Here is a 17,419-nt window from a genome sequence, read left to right on the forward strand (position 1 = left end):
AACTGTGTCCTTTCTAATATACTCCTTGATATAACACTCCCGTTCCCACTATTCATTCCATTTATAATTACTTGTGCACGTATGAGGTGGCACCCATAACACGTAATCATAATGTTATTTATTGTCCTGCATTAGTAATTTTATCACATTATACTCAGCTGCCATATGGTGTGATGAAGAATGTAATGAAGGTTTCTTGTGCAGTGGATAGAAAACTTCTAGACAACAATTAATGTAATCTATTCTATTTCTGCATACCATTCCTACCGAGCATATCACTGAAGTGTATGGTATCTCAGGAAGGAAAATTTTATTTTTAGATCTAAGAGCCAGCCAAAGCTCTGCTGACTTGAAGGCAGAGCTACTAACTAGGAATGTAACTGGCTTTATTTCTGCAGTATGTATGAAAGGTGCCTCTGATATATGGTATTAACCACTTCTGTTTCCAAAGTCTGTATACAATTAACCTATGTGCTCAGCTAACCTGTAGGAACCTATGTGTTTATGTTGTAGTCACCTCACCACAAGACTAAAACTGAGCACCTATGACATGCCTATACTATGCCCTACACTGGGGTCAAGGGAAAAATCATGAGGCCTTAGTTGTCCCCTCTGCTTAACTATTAGCTCTCTCCTTGAGAACCTGTTTAAGTGCATCCTATGCATTCAAGACAAGGCACAGATTTTGCGTAGTTCACTCTTGGGATTCCCCCCCAGTAGCAGTTTGGCCAAGAATGTCCCATTGGGCTCCATCAGACCCCTGCTGTCCTTGCTGCAGGCTCCGCACTCCTGGAAGTGCTGAGGAGGGACACCACAAGGTACACATGTGAGATCCAAGATACAGGGCTGGCTGGTATGGACAGAGCAGTCAGTAGCAGCCCCAAGCAGCCTGGGTGGAAGTAAGCATGAACCACTGAGCCTTGGGATGGAGAACTGCTCCCCTGCTTGTGTGGATATACACTTTAAGGACATTGCAAATAACTGCACACGGAGTTCATCCAGCTCAGCCAGTGAAGAGTGGTGCTGGAGGCTGCTTTGCTAATGTAGAAGGGTCTCAAGGATTGTCTCAATAGGTGGGGGATTTTTTTGGTATCTAAGCAAAACAGAAACCCCCTATACAAATGGCAAAGACAACCAGGATAAACAGCAGTGGATTACCTTACATATCTTAAGCAAACTGTGCAGTGTTATTATACTGTGCTTTTGGAACGATTTTTTTCCTAATAGAATAATAGAATAATTTGGGTTGGAAGGGAACTCTAAAGGTCACCTAATACAACCCCCCTGCAGTAAGCAGGAACACCCTCAGCTAGATCAGGTTGCTTACAGCCTTGTCAAGCCTCACCTTGAACATCTCCAGGGGTGAGGCCTCAACTACCTCCCTGGACAACCTGTTCCATTTTTCCAATACCTTTGTGGTAAAGAATTTATTCCTAACATCCAATTTAGATCTACCCTTATCCAATTTAAAACCATTGCCCCTCATCCTACCACTCCAGACTCCTTGCAAACAGTCCATCTCCAGCCTTCCTGCAGGCCCCTTCAGATACTGGAAGGTCACTATTAGGTCCCCTTGGAGTCTTCTCCAGGCTGAACAACCCCAGCTCCCTCAGCCTGGCTTCCTAGGAGAGGTGTTCTAGCCTCCTGATCATTTTCATAGCCCTTCTCTGGACCAACTCCATCAGATCCATGTCCATCCTGTACTGAGGGCTCCAGAGCTGGACACAGTACTACAGTTGAGGTCTTAACAGAGCAGAGTTTTAGTAACTTTTTTTCTTCTTTTGTAACATGTAATTATGGAAACTCCAATCTTACATCTTCTATTGCACGAGTGCTCTCATCATACGTGTATCTCTCTACTGGGATGTGAAGAGTTAAGACTCTACTGGTTTTGACTGGGATTGAGTTAATTTTCATCATAGTAGTTAGTAAGCAGCTCCATTCTGGATTTGAGCTGAAAGCAGTGTTGATCACACAGGGATGCTTTAGCTATTGCTGAGCAGTGCTTACACAGATGAGGCCTTTTCTGCTTCTCACCCCACCCCACCAGCTATCAGGCTGGGAGTGCACAAGAAATTGGGAGGGAGACAGAGCCAGGACAGCTGACTCCAACTGAACAAAGAGATATTCCATGCCATATGATGTCATACTAAGCAATAAAAGCTCTGGGAGGAAGAAGGGAGGTTCAGAGTGATAGAGTTTGTCTTCCCAAGTAACTGCTTTGGGTGATGAAGTTTTCCTGGAGCTGGCTGAACACCTGCCTGCTGATGGGAAGTAAATTCTTATTTTCCTTTGCTTGTGTGTGCAACTTTTGCTTTACTTATTGAACTGTCTTTATCTCAACCCACAAGTTTCAACTTTTCTTGCTTTTACTCTCTTGATTCTCTCCCCATTCCACTGAGCTGTGAGGGAGTGTGTGCTGTGTGGGGCTGAGCTGCTGGCTGGAGTTAAACCACAAAAGGCTCCTTTTGTAACTTCCTCACATTTAAAAATGCACTGACATGAAAAATAAATACAAGACTTCCCCTCTCCCTTTTCCCTTTTTTTTTTTTCATTTAAGGTGATAAGAAAAATTATCTGAATGAACAAATGCACACAAGACAACAGTACATATAGGTTTCGGTTATATTTTATATATTAGGTTTCAGTTATATTTCCTTGTGGATTTTAGCTTCTTCCTTACTTGATTCCTTAGGAATGTTTTCATTCTGACTTTCATGAAGAAGGACCATAAAGCGGTGAGTACTTTACCTAGAAGATGCAATTGGCCAGGATGAGTGATGGAAGGTCACAGATAAATTCAATTATACAATCTCTTTGCAGGTTAGGAAGAGGCCTTCCTGACTGATGATTCCACCAACCTCCTTGACAGTGCCACCACAACAACAGCTGTGCTAACACACATACTCAAAAGCAAAGGGCAAGAACAAGTGTTGAGGGGTGGAGACCAGTTAAGTCAGTTTTGTTGCCAAGGAAAAGATGCAAAGAATAGCACAGAACGCATTCAAAATTGAAGAGGCTCCTCCAGATAATAATTCAGAGCAGAAACCTAAGGAAGACAGTCTGAATTGCTCTCTGGAGGAGCCTCTCTCACTCCTTCAACTATGCAAGGCATCTAGGGAGACAAGCCTCCTAATTTAGGCATCTGAGTTAGAAGTTCAAACGTAGGCAGTGAATATTCCTCCTAAGAATGCAAATGGGATGTTATAATTCAAAATATGTTTAACCAAAGCTGTGATACCAATGTCTGTTCTTTTATGAGATACTGTTCCTTGTGCCACTGATCCTCTACTGACACAATTATGTTTCTCATTTATTAGATAAATGATCATTAACAAAATGCACATTGCCTAAGCACAGTCCAAATTTTGAAGTTAAAAAAAGATTCCTAATTTTACTCTCAAAATATAAACCAGATTAGGTTGTTCACATGGAAACCCCTGCACGTTCCCTATAATAATTGCATTAGGGGACCAGAAAGGGAAAAGAGATTCTTCACAATGTTCACCAGCATATCTTATTTAACATTTCTGCTCCCCTTGAAGTTTTCAGTTAGGAACTTTGGCTAAACTTTCATCTGTAACTGCACCTTGCCATTTACTACATTGCTGCTACCCACTCAGAACATTTTACACATCCAGTGATGGGGGCTTAAGAAGTTACAGATAAATTACAATTGCCCTTCCAATGCAGATGCATGGCCTCTGGTGTGCTTACCTCTTGCCCTGCAGAATCCTGATACTTAGGCACACATTAGAACACAAATTTTCAGTGCAACTTTCTCCAACATAACCCCCTCCATTGCCATTGATCACAGCACAAAGGACTTCTTGAGACAGTTCTGGAAGAGATCACTGTTACATTAAAGAATGCTCTTTAAATGTAGCTATCTTCTGTTCTGGATGAATGCATTTACAGGAGTGGATTGTTAAAGCCAATTCATCTGTTAATATCTTATACTACAGAACTGGACCTAAATGCCTAAGAAATCAAAAAAGCTGGGCAAGTCATTAATACCCATTAGACTGTACTTTGTTTATTCTGGTGGTTTGGGCATCTAAAGAGTGTGCAAAAAGCTGCCCAACAAGCTCCCTTATTTGAAACTGTCACTTTTAGGTCCAAGAAGGATCTATGGGAGAGGAGAATAACATAAACCAGCATGACTGTGACTGAGTTATTAATGCTATTAATAAAGTATTTACTTAGTAATTAATATTTATTTATTAATAGTAATTACTATTAATAAAGTAATTAAAGGCTGTGCCTGAGTTAACAGGCTCAATTGATGTAACTGTCTGGTTTGAACTATCACAGGCTAGCATCCTATGGTTTTGTAACCATTTCCACTTAGCCCCCATCACCTCAATAAAACAGCTGCCCTGCCTGTGGATCATACATGGCATTGCAACTGTGCACAGAAGTGAGTGCTGGAAGTAGCTCTAAGTGTCGGGCTGTGGGTCATTTTATGCAAGCAGACTCAGCAGCTTGTCACCAGAAGAAATCTCTAACAGCTAAGTTCTGCCCACGCTGTGCTCAGCAGGGGCACCAGCTGAGCCCATCCTTCCTACCATGCTACTTACTACAAAACCAAAAGGAACGCCACTACCATTAAGACTTCCACTCTTTTCTAAATGTAGTTGAAATTGGCCAAAATCACTGCAGTGGGACAGACAGTATACAGCTCCAGAAGTGTCACAACTTTAGCAAACCAGCCTAAAATTCACACCCTACCATGAAAGATATTCACTGCTGAGTTTGGGTTTTTTTGCTTAATTGTGCATCATGGGAGATTTCCTCTTAGTTGTCAACCCTAGCAGACAGATGAAGGGAACTTTGCCACTTGATACTGACTAGTGGTCTGCCACAGGACTGCAATGATGTGAATAAACTTTTCTTTCTCTGTCCTGGTTTTCACTCAACAGTTGCTGATACACAGCTTCCCTGAGGTTTCTGTCCAAATCTTCTCATTTTGACTACTGTGAACTTCTTCCTTATTCCTTCTCCAAACAGTAATGGTCCAACATAGGCACAATGCTTATGCATATTAAGTATACACAGAAAAGAAACACAATATCCTAGTTTCTGTTAATTCAGTTCTAATTCATGCACAGACTCAAAGACTAAAAGCTGTTTTATTCAACCTACCATGCGCTTGCTTCAACCCATCTCAAAGATCTGTCTTTTCATCTACTTGTATTTTCCATTCATCTGGCATTACCTTGTTCTTCATTTTAATCAACTGAGTCCTAACTGCCATGACAGCTTTCTCTCTACAACTCTAACAATGCAATAAACTCCTCTCACCTACCTTTAGGCATCTAAAGAACAAACACATTTATGCTGATCAGCTAAGTCTGCTATAAGCACTGGAGAAAGTAAACATGTTTAGGGTACACTCCACCTTGGTCAAAGTGGGAATTATATCCCAAAAGTACCTATGTCTCTCTACCATGAAAAAACTTAGAGGAAAGCTAAATCAGATGCAAAGGTCTCTAAGACAGATGCATACACTTGACCAGATAAACACCCATGTCCATTCATAGAATCATAGAAGGGTTTAGGTTGGAAGGGACCTTAAAGATCATCTGTCTACAAGTCCCCTGCATGGGCAGGGTCACCTTTCACTAGATCAGGTTGCTCAAGGTCCCATCCAACCTGGCCTTTAACACTTCCAGGGAGGGGGCAGCCACAGCTTCCTTAGGCAACCTGTCCCAGTGCATCACCACCCTCACAAGTAAGAATTTTTTTCCTAATGTCTAACCTAAATCTACTCTCTTCAAGTTTTAAACCACTTCCCCATGTTCTCTTGCTTTTCACATCCCTATAAAAAGCCCTACCCCAGCTTTCTTGAAGCCCCCTTCAGATATTGGAAAGTCACTATAAGGTCACCTCAGAGCTTCCTCTTTTCTAGGCTGAACAACTCCAACTTCTTTAGCCTGTGTTCACAGGAGAGGTGCTCCAGCCCTCTGATCATTTCAGAGTCTCTCCTCTGGACCCAGTACTCCAGATCTCACAAGAAGCAGAATAGAGAATTCTTACTCTCACTTTTTGGCTTAACTGAAATCTAAATTGAAAATCAGCTGCTTTCACCGGAACTGTTCTTTATTAACAATTCACAACATTTTGAGATGTACCTTGTGTGAAAGATGTTGACTAAATCCTTCTGTGTTGCCACCCCATCACAGTTTCACAAGGTTCAGACTGTGAGGTTCTTTCCTAGGAGAGAAATTGGTGGATGTGTCATACTGATAAATATCATACCATAAAAATATCTATGCAGAAGAACAATTATGATGTGTGAATGAAAATTAACACCGTGTGTCAACTGATGCCTTTACTGAGTTGTGTATAACTTCCCCTGGAAGGTTAATGCCCACAAATATGTCACATGCACCTTCTTTTCCCTATTGCTTTTCACCTTTCATTATTACAGCATTTTATATATACAGCATTACATAGCCTGTAAGACCTTTGGCAAAGACCTATGTTTGCATGTGAGCATTAAAAATTATTATGAAGGCACAATAATTCCTGTAGTAGAGCTGCAAGGGGAAGTGAAGACAAAAGCAAAGGGCAATTATTAATACATGAAAATCTTGTATGTTTTCAACCCTCTCCTGCAGAACTTTGAGTGTGGGAGGTTACAAATGAAGCTCTCTGCTACCTTGTGTTAAAAGCCTGTGCCAGCCATCTGAGTTAGAGGCAGTCTACGGAATTTATGTAATGACAACCAAATCAATTCAGAAGCCAGTTTTGTTAATCTGACACAGACCCTGAGTGGATAGCTTTAAACTTATCTGACAGTGCCTGCAATTACTCTAGCTGAAGAGACACTTTTGAACCAAATCAAACGTTCATGGCGAAAGAGTTACATTAATTTACATCAGCTTCTGGTTGAACTGACTAGAATAAATCAGAGAGAGGACACACAATCAGCTCTGCTGGCAGACTTGCAGATCACTGGATAGGGGCATGATAAGTCTCTGGGGTTTGCCTGAGTAATGCTTTTCTCCACCAACGCAGCTGGAGCCTGCCTAACCACAGCCACAGACACTACCAATGTTGCCTTATCCAGAACTGCTAGGTTTATAGCCTCTATCAAAAAATAAAAATATATAAGCCATGAGAATGTACTCTTAGTACAACAGGCTTCAGTGCCTTAAAGTGTCACATTCCCTCCCAGCAATTTCTTACCTTCTCTTTACCCTAGGTACTGTCTCACTGCAGACAGTGGAAGGAAAACGCACACGCTAGTCCCAGCTGCTTCAACACAAGGTCCAGCAAGTGAGCTTAAATTGCTGATAAGGATGACTTTAAAGTCATAACTGTATTAAAATGAATTAGAAACATTAGTGTCTTCCAATTCAGGGACTGTTGTGGAGGCAGGAACCCTGAGTAAGGAGACAGAACAGCTGGAAGTCAAGGAAGGATTATTTGTTGTATCACTCCAGCCAGATTTGCTGGCAATTGTGGCGATGGGAAAGGCCATGGAATTTCACACTCAGGGCTACTATTCCTTTCTGATTGTCTGGCTGGACTAGATTATCTCCTGAGGTCCCTTCCAACTTGAATTATCCTATGATCCTCACATACACCTAGTGTGCAGGGCTAGGAGCCTGGAGATGCAGTTCTCTTCCTGCCACCTTGGTCATTTAGCACATCCTGGCAAACCTTGAAGGCCAATGCTCACTGAGCTTTCCTTCTCAGGGTCCAACTATGGTGACACTGGTATTGCTCTGGTGTGAGCAACTACTTTTCAAAGGAGGTCAGCAGTAGCATGGGTATCCTCTGCCAACAGGAGGCAGCCCCACTTTACTCAAGCATTACTAAGGATGGAGGAAGAAAAATTCTAAACAAAAAAAAAAAAAAAAAAAGAGATTATGACTAAAAAACCAACCATCTCTGCGTCACTGTTTCCTAGCTGGGGTATAGGATCCTCAGACAAAGCAATTAATATTGCCTAATTAATGTTGCCTAATATGATAAGAAGTATATAGAATTGCAGGAAGGGATATTATGGTGGTGTTGGGAACGGGCTGCTTATGATCTGCCTTCTCCAAGAAGGGTTGGGCTGTGAAAGGTCTGCACAGCATATATGTGAAAAAACAGCAGGAATTGATATCATGGGCAGGCAAGTTTGAAGAAATCTGGAAAACGGGGAAGCCAGAGTTGCAGCTGGTATGAATTCATCACGATTTTGGCTCCAGTTCTAAAATACTCACAAAGGCATAAGAATCTCCACATGATTTTGAGGGAAGCAAGATCTGTACATATACGAGTGACACATTCACACATGCTGTATTGTTTAAGAGGCATAATGAGCTTTTAGTTTTAATCCCTGCTCTTTCACTTGTGTCGGTTAGCATTTCTGAGAACCTTAACTCTGAGATGCAACCTCATGCTGCGACTTTAAGGTGACTACAATTGACATTTTCCAGAGAAAATGTCATTGGAAGTGATCACAAGATCATCATCAGTGGGACATTCTTAGAGCTGTCACAAGGCATTCCAGCAGTAAGGACTCATTGCAGTGGTGCAGCCACACACAGAAACACAACTCAGATCCATTATGATCTCAATGAGCTGTTCCTGCCTCCACATCTCCTCTACCTTCTGGTGCCTCCAGCAACTCTGCAAGGTCAGCTAGTTCAGGAACTTGATCCAGCTGAATGCTTCTAATTCTTTTGATGGGCATAACTGCCTTTCCACAAGATCAGATCCCAGGCTTGCCTTGCCAGATAGCAACAGAAGCATTACTGCTCAACAGTAATGAACAGGAAAGCATAGCCCATGATGAGAGAGGACGGCAGGACTGCCCCTTTTGGTGGCAATGTAGACATAGGCTGGCTTGCATCAACAATGACTCAACACCCTTAGGTTTATAATCGCATCAGTCCCCTTGCAAGGACGAAGCTGTTCATTCTAAAGCCCAGCCAGGATTCTCAACGCAGGGTTCAGAAGTGTCAGGTGACATTCACCTTCAGCTAACAAAACAAATGGGGTCCTGCCGTCCTGTGAGGCTGCCTGTGTTCACTGGGCACCACTCTGGTCCAAGGAACAGGCAGATCCCCAATTCTGTTTCTTTACAGTTCAATAAAAGCAGTGAAACCCGCTAGCTGAAGGGGCCGAGTCCCCAGCCTGAGTGTCAGTGAGGGGCAACTGCACATCGTCCCTTTCCCAGCCACTCCCTCACTTCAAGTGGAAGCAGATGGAAGTTTTCATTCTGAGTGTGTTCGTCCACTAAAACCTGAATACACATCAAAGACATAGGACCAGAGAAAGGCGAGCAGCCGGCACCCCGCAGCCAGCCGGGAGGCCGCTGCGTTTTGCACTTACACAGGGGGCTGACTGCGCCTCTTCAGCTCCGATAGCGGCAGGCTGGAAGGGCCAGGCTCTCTGCGTGCCCCGAGCCGGGATGTTTAACAGCGATCTCCCAGAGGCTGCCAAAACGCAGGCTTGGAGGCCGCGGCGAGGGCGGGCACCACCCGCAACCACCCCCGGCGACGCAGCGAGATTTTCCTTTGTGTTCAGTTCGGCCGGAAAAAACCCCACCCTTTCCCCCAGCCAAGGCCAGGCCGAGGACGCTCCGGGGAGGCCACAGCCTGACCGCCCGCCAGCTGGTTCCCGAACGGGCCCGGCACCGCCCATGGGCCAGGAGGCCTCCCGGCGGGGCGGGGTAAGGGATGCGGCGCCGTCCCCTCCCCAAGCTCCGCCGCTGCCGCCGCCATGGCAACCACCCATCGGCGCCATGGCAACCGCCCGTAGCCGCCATGGCAACCGCCCGTAGCCGCCGCGCGCGCGCACCCCTTCCCCAGCCCTCCCCTCCCCTGCCCCCCTCCCTCGCTCCCCCCTCCCCCCCCAGCGCCTCTCCCCCCCTCCCCGTTCTGACAGCGCAGAAGGGCTGCGCCCCCTCCCCGCGCCGCTCCCGTCCGCGGACACGCACCCCGGCTCTCCCAGGTAACGGCGGGGCCCGGATACAGGGCGGCCCCTCACGGCGCTGCCCGGGGCGGCTCGGACCGCGGCCCCACGGCCGCCCTCCCGCCTCCTGTCCCGCCGCGCTGAGAGGGAGGGCTGGGGGGTGGGGGGGAGCACCAGCGGGGTAGCCTGACGGAGCGCAGCCCCCCCGAGCCTGCTGGGAACTGTAGTCCGCCCCGCCCGCCGGGCGCTGAGCGCTGAGGGGAGAAGCGGCGGCTGGGAACTACAAACCCCAGCGCGCTCGGCTGGGGGAGATGGGAACTGCGGCTGTGCCCCCCCCGGAGGAGACCCTTGTGAGGAGGGGGAGGCTCGCCCTGATCCGGGGCGTTGTGGCGACTCATCTCTGCGGAGCCGCCTCCGAGGGGATGGTGGGGCCGGAGCGCTGTGGAGGGGGGGGAGGGTGCCCCTTTACGGCTGCCGGGGGCTGGAGGGAGGGGCAGCGTGGAAGGGGTGCGCGGTGTCTGAGGGGCGGTGGATGCGAGGGGCACTGCGAAGCGCTTGGGTGGGTGCGGGAGGAGGAGGAGGAGGAGGAGTATGAGTATGCTGGAGAAGGGGCGGGATGCGGCAGGGAGGGCGGGCGGTGCCGCTCAGGGCGGGGTATGCGGCAGGGAGGGGGGTGCGGGAGGGCAAGATGGGCGCAGTATTGGGGGGTGCGGGTTGCGGTGAATTCAGGAGTGGGGTTGGGTGGGGCATACCCGAGTGGGTGGGTGGGTGGATGCGGTTAGGAGGTGCGCTGGTTGTGGGGAGGATGGGCTGGATGCAAATGGAGCCTGAGGAGAGAATTCCTTCAAGGACGGGGACACGGGGAAACATGGGGAGATTGATGAAAGAGGAGAGAGATGAGGTGGAGGAGGATGCAAAAGGCAGAGTAGTTTCGAGGCTGGATAAATGGGTACAGAGGAGGAAACAGTTAAAGAGAGACAGGATAGGTGTCCTAGAAAGTCTTTCCAGCCAGTTTTACTTCATGCTTTGGAGTTTCCCGTGTCCTACCATACTTGGGCTCTGTTGAGCTTGTTGGACCTCGATGTTCTTTACAGACCCAGTGTTACTTTATAAAATAATTTACTTAATTTCTATTGCCCACTTTTCTGTCTTGATGTCAGTGTTGGCGTTTGTGTCTTTTCCCTCTTTTCTCTGATTGCAGTTCTAGTGCAACCCTTTATTCTCTAACAGGCATGAGGGGAGTAAAATTACTGTTCCTCTTCCGTATTGTAAATAAATCATGCATATTTATGATGGATATATATCAGGGGGAGTTATTTTTTTCTTCCTGAAGATCTCTTCCCTAGAAGCATCAGTGCATTAGTACTGCCTTGTATATGAATATCAACTGTCTATTATTAATGCCATTTTAAATTTCACAAAGATGGGTTTCTTTTCAGCATATGCTTGACTTTTATTGCAGTTGAATGGTTTTGAGTGGTTTCTTTTTTTCCAACCCAGTGTCAGATACATCTTAGGCAGGGTCAGGCTTTTTGCAGCTCCTGGTGCTTATCAGTCTGCAGAAGTGAACATCGCTGCTGCAGCATGCTGTGCTCTTGGAGAGATGGGCTTTTGAATGGATCCTGCCCTTAACAATCTCGAGATAGTTAGTTAGAAAAGTAAATGGAAGACAGGGAAACAACAGTAGTGCTTTATTTGGTTTGCTGTGTAAATAATTGCAAAAAAAGAAAAAAAAAAAGGAAAAAAAGAAAGCTGATTCTTCTGGGAATTTGCTGAGAAATTGAAAAACTTGTTTATTATATCAGTAACATCAATATGCATGTAAATGTATAGTTTAAAGAATATATACTATTCTTTAGAACAGCTGAAAACCAGAAGATTCTAATTTTAAAAAGTACAAATTCATATGAGTCCTGAAGAGCCAATTCTTTGAAATTCAGAGGAGAATTCAAAAAACAGAAGAGTATCCAGGCCTGAATTCTAACCTTACGAATCAGAGTTGTAAACACATGTGTGAGTCCATTAAACTTGCAACTATTGCTGGGAAGCTTGTCCGGGTTGCAGGTTGGCTGCAGTAGGAATGTAGCAGCACCAGAACTGAATCTTTCTGGAGCTGACTATGGTCTGGCAGGGCTGACGAGCTGCAGCTCTGTGGTAACAAGAAGGTGAGCCCAGGGTCAGGTGCTGCAGCAGTTAAACGACCTTTCTGGCAGAGGGCCTGACCCAATAAGCACTTGGAACCCAGGCTGGCTCTGCACTGTCCCATCCTGTGAGTCTTTGGTGGCATTTTTTCTCTACCAGGAGTTCTTGCATGTGTTATGTGCAGAGAAGCAAGTGGCTCCACAGAAGGCCAGAGCTGTTGTTGATTTTGGCCAATTTTCACTTTGTTGAAGTGCAGACAGACCCAGCAGAATCCTCCAGGTATCTGAATTTTGCATGCTGTCAGAGGAGGGATCTGCCACCTCAGGGATGGTGCCACCTTGAACGCTGGCTTGGGTTTGGTGCCAGAAACCCTGGAGGCTGTGCTAGAGAGAAGACGGAGGTATGGAACCAGCTCCCATCCAGCTGGCCAAGGGAGGAGAAGCTAGGAAGTCTCTCCCTGCCTAGCTGTATGGAGCTATACTCTCTAGAATGCCCCATAGTGTTTGTGCTAGCTGTTTTAGTTTCCATTACTCAGCCTACTGATGAGCATCTCACTACCCTGAACCTGAAAACTACCCTGAACCTGAAAAATGGTGCTGTGACTCTATGGATATGCTTGAAGCTGGTTATGTCAGGTGCTCTGGAGAAGGATACATTTTGCGTTCAGTTTTAGGAATAGCACAGCCATCTCTGATTCTCCCCTGTCTAGTTCTTCAGAAAACTGAACATCAAAGACTTTCCACATGGTGATTTCATTCACCTGGGTGCTGCTGTTCAGTGCAGTAGGGTGTTTTATCTCTAATTAAAACACTGACCAGCTGTTCAGTGGTTTCTTACCTATTTGTGTTTACTATTAACATTCTAGTGAATGTCTTCATTTGAAGGTATCTTTTTCACTTGCATTTAAAGTAATGTTCCTCAGAAGATTCCACACAAAAATAGTTTGAGGCCTGTGTGTGTGCTTCATCTCCTTCCCACTTCCATAGACATTTCCCCATTGACTCCACATCTTGCTATTTCAAAACAGTTTGAGTGCAAAGAAGCCAAACCCCATTTAGCAGAAACCATTCTGTGGTGATTCTATGAACTGAAAGATCTGGGTTTCCTGGACCACAGTGTGTGTGTGTGTGTTTGTGTGCTTTATCTGGTGTGTGAGCTGCTTTCAAGTGACATGTCAAACGGGGAGTGAACACTCCAGTGACATTATCTGCTGCAACCCATGGTGCTGCTCCTGCAATTGTAGCCATCCTTGTCGCTGCTGATACACACAGCAAAAGGGGAAAAAAAAAAAAAGGAAAGAGCACTGTCATAGCACACTGCTCACCTTTCATTCAAGAAGCCATTTCAGTGTACTTTCAATCCAGATCACCTGGAAGTAAGCCATATCCTTATTTTTATGTTTCTTTTTAACAGAGTTGTGATCCTGTGAGGTAATGATTTTTAGCTTCCACACCAGTCCATGGGACTCAGCCACAAGTTTAAACAAAGCCATGCTAACAGGGAAAGATAGATTTGGCAGTGGAATTTGGCAAGCTTTTTGTTTGTTTGTATTTTATAAGACAATGATCAGTTAAAATGTTATTTTTGTCATGCGAACGTAATGCCTGATAATTGTCTACAACATCTGTGGTTGCTTCTGAACAGGGACAGTTAATTATTAGAAATGAAGACCAGTTGTTCTGCACCCAAGTCCAAAATAAAAGGGATAATCTTTCTAATAAAGCAGGCAAGACTTATTTATTTTTTTTAATAATTGCATTTTAATGGCTACTTCTTAAAAATGAAATAAAATACATCAAGCGCATGAAAAATAAATAGTCTGCTTTCAGTGTGAAATAGGCTTCTGGACATTTCTAGTGGCAATCACATGCCATGCAGGGAAAAAATGCTTTCTTCTTCCTCTGATAATATTCCAGTTAGTACTGCAGTTTATGCTTTTCCAGGTAAGGTATTGTCATATTGTTATGTATCTCTATTTTAACAAATTTTAACTTTGAAGAGAAAATTAAAAATAAATTTGTGCTATTTTAAGTGAGAATATTGTCAACAGAGTAGAAACCATTTAAAACTGGGCAAAGCTGGCTTATAAAAGCAATGTGGTCTTAAACTAAGGGCAGATTTAGATTAATTGTAAGGAGAAGCTTCCAAACAGTGGGAAGAATTTGGGAAAGGAACAACTTCAGTTCACTACTTAAACTTTGGTAATATAAATGAGTGCAGATGAAAAGTGGGTAAATCCAAAAATCAAAACCTCTGGACACTGGAATTTACTTTCTTGCTTTGCTCTCTGTGGCAATCAATCTGTTCTGGGGTAGTGGGGCAGCAGAGGGCCATCCTGGCTTTACGTGGTAGAAGTGGAAAATGTACAGTCCCATCTAGTCCTATCTCAGCACTGGATTTCACTCTCTACAACTACCTGAAAGGAGGGGGTAGCCAAGTGGGGGTTGGCCTCTTTTCCCAGGCAACTCTCAGCAAGACAAGAGGGCATGGTCTTAAGTTGTGCTGGGGGAGGTTCAGGTTGGATATTAGAAAGAATTTCTTTACCGAGAGGGTGATCAGGCATTGGAATGGGCTGCCCAGGGAAATAGTGGATTCTCCGTCCCTGGAGATATTTAAAAAGAGACTGGATGTGGCACTCAGTGTCATGGTCTGGTAACCACAGTGGTAGTGGATCAAGGGTTGGACTTGATGATCTCTGAGGTCCCTTCCAACCCAGTGGATTCTATGATTCTATGATTCTGTTCTATGATTCAGAAGATGGTGCCTAAAAGCATGGTGCTCTGTCCTGTGATGTTATTCAGGTCTCTAGCACTGCATTTCGGGATGCCTGACCTCATGCTGCATGACTGATTTGCAGAAAATGAGAAACAGAATTAGTCACCAGTCTTCATCTGTGTATGTCCAGGCCTTTCCAGATGTTCAGCTGCCCAGTCAGCAGTGCTCCACAGCTGCTATGACGTACGACCATATGTCCAGCAATCTCAGGGAGCTGTGGAAAATTTTTGGTCTGGGTAAAATTCGACAAAAGAGCAGGTATATTAGAGTCCCTATCAGTGAGGCATTAATAACTGAGTTGGAGAAAAATCTGATTAGTAGGCAGGAAGTAAGGCATGATGTGACTATTGAAACAATGGGAGTAAAGCAAAAATGAGAAACTGCTCGTTTAATGAGTGTCATCCAACCTGTGGAAATCGAGTGCCTGTGGAGAAAACAGGATGCAGTTGTGTAACTCACTGTGTCAAAACACACAGGCATAAAAGATATGTAAAGACACCAGAGATCCCTTTCATTTTGGCACTTGCAGAGCTGACTGCTCAATGTCAAGCAAGAGGGAACCCCCTCTACAGACCCCATCTGTAGGGGAGGGTATTTATTGCCTCCAGTCGCCCTGGGGTGGCATTAATTGGGAGATTAATTGGGAGATGCCCCACTGAAGGGGGGCAGTGGTCCTGCATTCCCACTGGTGTTGCACTTAAGTTGGGAGTATTGCACTCAGCAAGCTGTCCCCTTTTGCCCACTGTTCACAGGGTGACTGTATCTGCCTGTGGATATGTTTGTGCATTTATAATGCTTTAATGATAAAATAAGAGACTGTCTTTTGGATCTCGCTCACTTGTGTGTTGCTTTAGTTCTGGGAGGAAAATTCTTTTCTGGCCACAGAGAGGGATCAACTCAGCTTATGTTCCAAAGAATAGAGATTAATATCCCCTGTGACCTTTTAGCCTTGCTGCTGCAGGGGTTTTAACTAGTGAGCTCAAGACCCCACGTGTGGCAGCTGTGCTGACATGAATGGCTGTAATGTCTCTGCTTGTCAATGATCCGTGAACTAAGGAATCTCCAAGGATATCTTGACGTGCCATGAGGCTGTCAGGAAAAAAAGGAAAGGTTCTTTCTGTGCAACAGGGAAGAACCGTGAAAAGATCAGATGAAAAGCTGGTGTCACAAGTAACATGTAAGATGTTTTAACTGTACCTGACAACAGTTGTCCCTGGGTGTGTGTTTGCTTAAAAGATGTGGCTGTGATATGGTAGGAAAAGCAAATATTTAAAGAAAATCCCAAACAAGAAAAAATAAACAACAAAAGCACTATTTCTGAATTCTGTATTTCTGGTTTCTTAGATGTCTGCAATGTTGTATGAACTCCATAATATAATGTAGAACAGATAATAAAAAATAAGTACATAACATGATAAAAGCTTCCACCTACCTCTTCTTACCCACTCCTGACTCTGAAGAGTGGGGTTGTCCAAAAATTCCTTCCTTCTTAAAAGCAGTTTTCTCCTTAGTTTTGGACATACTTGTGTTGACTTGCTTTGCCTCTTCTGAACTAGCATTACCATTGCTGGTTTGCATACAAGGTTTGCAGTCATCTAAACCATTTTTAGCCACTAGTTTAAAATAGCCATTCTTTTTGCAATAGGACCCCAAAGAACTGCCTGAGGGATGAGGGGGCACTGAGTTAAGGCCTGAGGTTCTTCAGTTGCTGTTTTAAACATGTCTCAGGTATATGAGTGATGTTGAGTTAACCTTCTCAAGCTTTGATGTCTAGGGAAGCTGATAAGTAAAAACTGAAGTTCCTGAATCCAAGGGAAAGATTCCGAGACTTTTGTTAGCCTAATTATGGAGGCAATGTCAGTTCTGTAGGTACACACATGTACACCCACAAACATCCTTGTATGTTTTTAAGTTTCAGTGCCTGTTGATGTTTAGAGGCTCTCCAGCAAGATGCACTGGGTATCAAAGCTTTGAGCTTTGATGTCACCAGCCTAAGAAGCTTCCTGATCTCTTGATTGCTGAGGGAAATGGTAGACTAATTTGGTTTTCCCTTGCAGCTTAAAAACCATGTAAGTTTGTCTGTCTCCCCTGAGCTTTGTGGCTGAATTTGTGGGACTGTCCTGCATTACCTCCTGCCCATGGTCTGGCTCAGCTTCCACCTGAGATGAGAAGGATTGAGGAGGTTCTTATGGTGAGCAGGCACTCTTCTGCACCTAAGGGAAGCTGGATATGAGTGTCAGCCCTCTTAAGGCAAAAGAGAGATTTACAGCACATGCCTGCAGGGTGGGAACTAGCTGTCATAAACAAATACAAGAGATTGCTACAGTAAGTACATGTTCTGTTTAGTATTACAGATTTCTAGGAATAGAATTCCTCGGAAAAGTTTTATTTACTCTCTTTTTTGCTACATGCAGATAAATCCTCCAGAGATTTGAGGACTCTTCTTACAGGGACGAGCTGGTTGCATAGCATATCCTAACCTCGATGAGTGTTAAGAAAGGGCAACAGATTCTTCCCCAAGTTGTGTTTTGTAAATTTTTAAGTTTACTCATCAGATGCAAATGGGTTGTAGTCTATATTCAGT

The 17,419-nt window shown here is 44.7% G+C and overlaps 1 protein-coding gene and 1 long non-coding RNA gene across 5 annotated transcripts in view; one reads left to right on the forward strand and one right to left on the reverse strand.

Moving 5' to 3' along the window:
• Window positions 1-2,621: 2,621 nt before the first annotated feature.
• Window positions 2,622-10,037, reverse strand: LOC115599124. Its single transcript, XR_003988141.1, has 3 exons — window positions 9,944-10,037; window positions 6,135-6,216; window positions 2,622-2,751 (listed from the first exon to the last, which is right to left on the reverse strand). It is a non-coding gene; the product is annotated as an uncharacterized LOC115599124 (long non-coding RNA).
• Window positions 9,590-17,419, forward strand: part of KATNAL1 (katanin catalytic subunit A1 like 1) — a 40,963-nt gene continuing 33,133 nt past the window's right edge. For 2 of the 4 annotated variants that reach the window (XM_030459444.1, XM_030459426.1), the window contains exon 1: window positions 9,590-9,676. The gene's annotated coding sequence lies outside the window, so the exon portion shown is untranslated. Of the gene's footprint in view, window positions 9,677-9,873; window positions 9,958-17,419 lie in introns of those variants that run through there. The other 2 variants (XM_030459420.1, XM_030459436.1) reach the window with 1 other exon arrangement.

This window comes from Calypte anna, chromosome 1 (assembly GCF_003957555.1).
Source record: "Calypte anna isolate BGI_N300 chromosome 1, bCalAnn1_v1.p, whole genome shotgun sequence".
NCBI lineage: Eukaryota > Metazoa > Chordata > Aves > Apodiformes > Trochilidae > Calypte > Calypte anna.